Source organism: Crocodylus siamensis, chromosome 1, assembly GCF_052110815.1.
Source record: "Crocodylus siamensis isolate JL-2025a chromosome 1, ASM5211081v1, whole genome shotgun sequence".
Classification (NCBI taxonomy): Eukaryota; Metazoa; Chordata; order Crocodylia; family Crocodylidae; genus Crocodylus; species Crocodylus siamensis.
The window spans coordinates 295773218-295779217 of NC_143395.1; the positions used below are offsets into that span (position 1 = coordinate 295773218).

General features: G+C 47.2%; 1 protein-coding gene across 1 annotated transcript in view; it reads right to left on the minus strand.

Moving 5' to 3' along the window:
* Positions 1 to 3087, minus strand: part of VWA3B (von Willebrand factor A domain containing 3B) — a 134405-nt gene extending 131318 nt beyond the window's left edge. The window contains exon 1 of the mRNA XM_090064991.1: positions 2922 to 3087. The gene's annotated coding sequence lies outside the window, so the exon portion shown is untranslated. The remainder of the gene's footprint in view (positions 1 to 2921) is intronic.
* Between the last annotated feature and the right edge of the window lie 2913 nt (positions 3088 to 6000).

Below are 6000 nucleotides of genomic sequence, written 5' to 3' on the forward strand. Positions count from 1 at the left end.
CCATCAAACAAGATACAATTATGCATGTGCATACTGCAGTACCAGATCCCACTTGTGGAAAAGAGACAAACAGCAGGAATAGAAAAAAATTCTGGAGGGTGAGGTAAAGGTGAGAGTAACAGGACCACATGGTTGCATATATCAGTGTAATCTTTAGGCTTCATGATTTTTAATTTGTTTACTTTTTCTTTTTTGATACATAAGATGAATGAACAAGAGAGAGATTTAGTCGCTGACTAGACAGCTGTCTAACTATTGTCATCAGGCAGCCTTACCATTGTCATTATTGCATAGATGAGATGAATAATAAAGGTAAATCTGTTCTAAAGAAATAACATCAGCCCCTTTTCTTCTTTATAGAATCAAAAGCATTATTTTTACCTGACTAAGAGCATTTTAAAGACACATTCTAAAATATACCAACTGTGTTAGTCTTTGTTCTACTCATGGAAAAAAATGCAATACTAAAGACAGAAGCAACCTTAGTTCTTAGGGGCCCTGGTAACAAAACAAAGCAAAAAACATAAGCAACCCTTCCTACAACCTGATGTATCAAACATTCTTCATAATAATTTTATTTTAGTATAATAAAATTAGCAGGGTTTTACTGTCTGCTTCTGAAGAATAACCAAATAAAACATGCCTAGAGAGCGGTGATTTGTGTGATTTCTAAGCAGGAAAACAGAAACAAAGGCTAGCTGTTACAGCAGCTTTGTATTAACAACTGATCAGCATTTCAAACAGCATTCTGCACTGAGTTATAGATGCCAGATGCCATCTCCCTTTACACAGGTCCAGAGGTGTGACTATAACTTTTCCTTCAATTTCATTATACAATACTTCTGCTCATCCCATTTGAGCAGTATCTATGTGTTAAGAGCGAGCATTTTATGAAAAGAAACATTTGGGAAGAACATGTAATGACTCCAGTGCAAAACAGTACATTCACTAAGGCCAGATACAGGTATTACACATAAACTGGTCTAAATGATTGGAAAGCAACCTAAACCCATAACCACACAGAAGTTCAGTGCACACAGATTGGTCTAAAAATGGAGAAACCTGGTGTAAGATAGACCTGGATCAATCTGCACTCAAACTTAATCAATTAGGTTAGACAAGTGAATCGAAATTCTGTACCAGATTAAAGTCCAAGGAAAGGCAAACTGGTTCAGAAAAAGATGACTATTGTGTTAAGCCTCAATTCAAACTTAGACCAAACCAGACTCTTTTAATAAGGTGAATAAGAATTCATGTAAGAATTTCTTTCATTTCCTCATTTCCTCCTGCCTGATGCCAACAAGTCTCTTAAACCTTCCCTTGTCCTGCATTTAACAGATGCAGCAATTTGAACTCGAAAAAGACCCTTACAAATGCACAAACTCCTTGGAAAAGCCTGAATATTTTCTGTAGAACTCCACAGAGGCCATCTGAGTACCAAACCTTAACCCGGGGGAAAGATAAGGAATGAAAGGGCTGAGCCAGGAATATGGATTTTGTGGAGACAGGAAGTTCAGTGGGAAGAGGAAAGAGAACAAGGAAAGAAATCGTAAAGTACCCAGATGTTGGGGCAGTGGGTCTGGGTCTGGCTCAGACATTGCTTAAACCAGTTTGACCCAAATCATTAAAGTCTGATGCTACATTCAACCATGTTTATCTCAAACTGGTTTGAGCCATTTTCAGACTGGTTTATATGAAGTGAACATCTGTTCTGTTACAGATTTAAACCAGTTTCTGATTACTTAAACCGGTTTATGTGTAATGTCTGTCCTAGAGGGGAATTTTAGACTCAAGCCACCCCTTGGGAAATGCCAGCTCTTAGCTTCCACTGATTTTCAAGCACGGAAAAATATGAGAGTAATTCTTCTGGTGCAAAGAACTCAGAGGAGCAAAATGTTGTTGGCCTGTTGGATTCCTATTTGGGTTTACCCTGGGAATCATACACGAGGTGTTTCCAGATCTCAGGGTGCTAATGCCAAGTGGTACCCTTAGGATTTCATAGCACCCTGGTTGAGAACTGCTGCCATGGCAAGTCATCTCCAGCAACCCCTAGGGCATTGGTGACGCGTAGGGGGGTGCATATGCACCCCCTGAGATTGGCGGTGCACCTCCTAAGACGAGCACCACTGACGCTGCTGGCAGCACCAACGGGTGGTTACCTCCCTTTATGTGCCACTTGCTGCCACCCCCCCGCCGACACTGCTGATGGCATCTGCAGGCAGCCCCCAATTGCCACTGGCCGCTGCCAACGGCATCTGCCGGTGGTCATCGACAACCAGTAAGCACTCACCACCCCTGCTGCCTGCAGGAGCTCCCCGCTCACTGCCACCACAGCCACACTCCTGCCTCCTGCAGGTGGTTGCTGTGCCCCACCCCCAGCCTTCGGGGGCACCCCTAGAGAGTGTTGTGAGAAATGAGAAGCCACATAAACGTGGGCGACTATGTCTGGGAGGGCGGCAGATTGTCAACAAGGGAGGTCCCTAGTGGCCAATCGCTGACCGGGGGAGTCCCCCAGTGGCCAAGCCAGTGGCAAAACTGAAAATGCACTTCTGGTTTCATGGCAGGCACCTACAGAGGGTGAACTGCCAATCTCAGGGGGTGCACATGCACCCTGTATGCGTTGCCAATGCACATAAAGGGAGGTTCTCACGCATCCTGGCACCAAGCAAAAGCAAAGGCCCTGGGTCTGAGAGGGTGTGGGTCCAGGACTTGATTTCCAGGCAGCCCCAGGGCGCTGTTCACCACAAGGGAGGCGCCTGCTCCCTGCTCCCCCAGCCCTGAGAGAGGCTCAGAGCTGCCAAGTGCCCCGGGGGATGCAGTAGGGGAGGAGAACACGGGTCCAAGCCCCCCAACCACCCCGGGGGACGCCTGGCTGGAGGACGAGGCCCGACGCCCCTAGCGGCGCTGCCCCCGGCCCTCACCTGGCTGCGGCGCCGCCGCTCCCCGCCCATTGTGGCGCGCGCGCGGGTCAGAGCCCCGGTGTTGACTGCTGGTTGCTACCGGAGACCGGCCCCACCCCGCCCCGCGCGGCCCAGGCGGGGCGGGGCCGGCCTGCAAGTGCCTTTGCCTCCGAGCTGCGTCGCAGGGCGTGTGGTCCGCGGCCCCCGCGGCTCCCGGGAGGGTGGGAGAGACATAGGGTGAGATGCAGAGCCTCGGCGAGACCGTGCGCCACCTGCAGCGGGAGGCTGATTCAGGCCATAGGGAGAGTGGAGGAAGGGGAGAATGTCTTTCTTTTTTTCAAAAATTAGTATATTTGTATATACTTTAATGAGTATAGGTATTCTGTGTCAAATCAGTGCCAGATCCTATCGACTGAGGAGGGGAGGGCTGTAGAGCAGAGGATCCAAGAATGAGAGCTGGAAGGGACCTCAGGAGGGCACCCACCCTTGCTCAGAGCAGGACCAGCCCCAACTACATCATCCCAGCCAAGGCTTTGTCCAGCCGTCTTAGAAACCCCTACGGCTGGAGACTCCAAAACTTCTATGGTGGCCTGTTCCAGTGCTTTACTACCCTCCTCCTGAGTTTTTCTTTGCTCCCTGTTCTGTCACCTGCCACCACTGAGAACAGTTTTGCTCCATCCTCTTTTAACCCCTCTTCAGGGAGTTCATAGATATTTAGAGTCAGAGGGGACCTCTGTAGATCGAGTATGACCCCAGCCCTGGGCAGGAAAGAGCACTGGGGTGAGATGACCCCAGCCAAGTGCTTCTCCAGTCTCCTCTTAAAAGTTCTTCCTAGTGGTGACACACAAGAGGTTAGCAGGGGTGCATGTGCACCCCCTCAGAGCACCAGTACACCCCTTGACTACCCATGCTTGCCACTTAGGGGATGGGCAGGGGGGGCAGGCAGCCAGGAGCACCAGTGGCCCCCCTGCAAGTGCTGACCGATCGCTACAGCTACTTCCTCCCCTCCCCCTGTCCGCAGGATCACTCGTGGGGAACCCACCCTTCCCCACCCCAGTCGGTGGGACTTGTTGCAGGGGGGGCACGTGCCCCCTGACTAAGGTGGCACCAGTTGCCCACGGTTCTTCCTGATGTCCAGTTTGAGTCTGTTCATGAAATCATAGAATCAATGAGTAGGAAGGGACCTAGACAGATCATCGAGTCCAACCCCCCGCCATGCACAGGAATGAACACTGAGGGTGGGCGGTGTCATAAGACCCCAGCCAGGTGCCTGTCCAGTCTCCTCTTGAAGATCTCCAGGGAAGGTGAGAGCACCACCTCTTTGGGAAGCCTATTCCAGGCTCTGGCCACCCTTACAGTGAAGTAGTTCTTCCTAAAATCTAACCTAAACCTATCCTCCCTCAGCCTGTGGCCATGTTCTCTGTCAGTGTGTGGCCGTTGTTTCTGGTTACCCCAAGGGGTGCACTGGTAAACAGACCTGAAGGCTGTTACTAAATCCCCTCCCCGTCTTCTCTTCTCTCCACTAAATAAGCCCAGTTCCCTCAGCTTCTTCTCATAAACCATGTGCCCCAGCCCTCTAACCATTTTTGTTGCCTTCTACTAGACTCTCTCCAATTTGACCACATCCTTTCTGTAGCAGGAGGCCCAAAACTAGACCCAGTACTCCAGATGTGGCCTCACCAGTGCCAAATAGAGGGGAATAATCACTTCCCTTAATCTGCTGGCAATGCTGGTATTAACACAGCCCAGTATGCTGTTAGCCTTCTTCACACCAAAAGCACACTGATGATAGGTACCTCTCCAGAGCCTTACCAGCCCTGTTCTCCCAGACTCTACAGACCAGCAGAGCTTATGTGAGACCTCTGCTGTGCAGGGTTTATACCAGCAGTTATCATCTGGGGGGCATAGGAGGTGCCCGGAGATCCTCTCAGAGGTGCAGCAGGCTGCTGCAACATTAGTAAGCACAGTTAGGTATGCCCACATGGTGCGCAAGATAAATGGAAAGCAGGGTAAGCATATAACTTACAAAATTCCATAAGTGAAAACCAAAAGCAGACTTCTGTGGAATACTTGCCCCATTGATATTCATGATTATACAGAAATCTTGTCCCATTTAGCAATAACAGCAAAGGGAAAGAGAAGGCTGCTCCTGCTTTGCAACCTTATTTAATGTGTGCGTGGCACACTTGTACCAAGAGACATCACATAATGGTGGCCTTTTGTTTCCCCTCTTACTGTATTTGCTTAGTACAGAATGATAGAAGAGAAAAGCTCCTTATATAGCATACAGTTCAGACATGCACTTTCTTCATTTCTCATGTGCAAAAGGGTTCCTTTTTCTTTTCCTAGATCTCAAGCTGAGAGTTTAAAGACTAGCCCGGACATGAGACATCAGTCTTGCTTATACAACTATCCCCTAAGGTGCAAAAAAGTCATTTAGGACTCACCCACAAAATAATTTCCCATTGTACCATTAAAAATAGTAAGTACTGAATGTTCCTTGGATTCTTTTGGATACTGTTATTGTCATAGCATGAGCTTTTTCAATTTGAGAAATTCTGTTTTAGCCATTTTTCTTGAAAGTGCAGGCTGTGATTGATCTCAAAGGAAAGAAACACAAATCTGTTCTGGTCTCCCCCCTTTATATCAAGTAAATGAATGTTTCCTAAGTCTCTATACAGTCCTGTCTTGTTCATGCTACATTATCTAACATGTGCATGTAAAAAAGAGTTGACCAGATTCTTTACAGTGAATGAGGTAGGGTCCAGATGATATGGAGTGAGTGAGACAAGAGTTTGCTCTTATTATCAAAATATTGAATATTGTATTATAATACTAGCATGTGAGGGGCAGGGTTAAGGTTGCACTAGCAACCAGAACTTTATTTTATTCTGATTTTTTAATGTTTCACTTTGCAACTTAAATATTTTTAGTATATTTTCATAGCTGTATTTTTACCCCATTTGTCTTTATTACTGGCCTTGTATTTTTCTTTTTTTATAGAGGAATATTTTTCATCAAGAAATAAAAGAGATCTCACTGTCTTCCAGCTGCCTTGTCTGTCAATCTCTCCTTTTTTATTTATTTATTAATTCCTCTG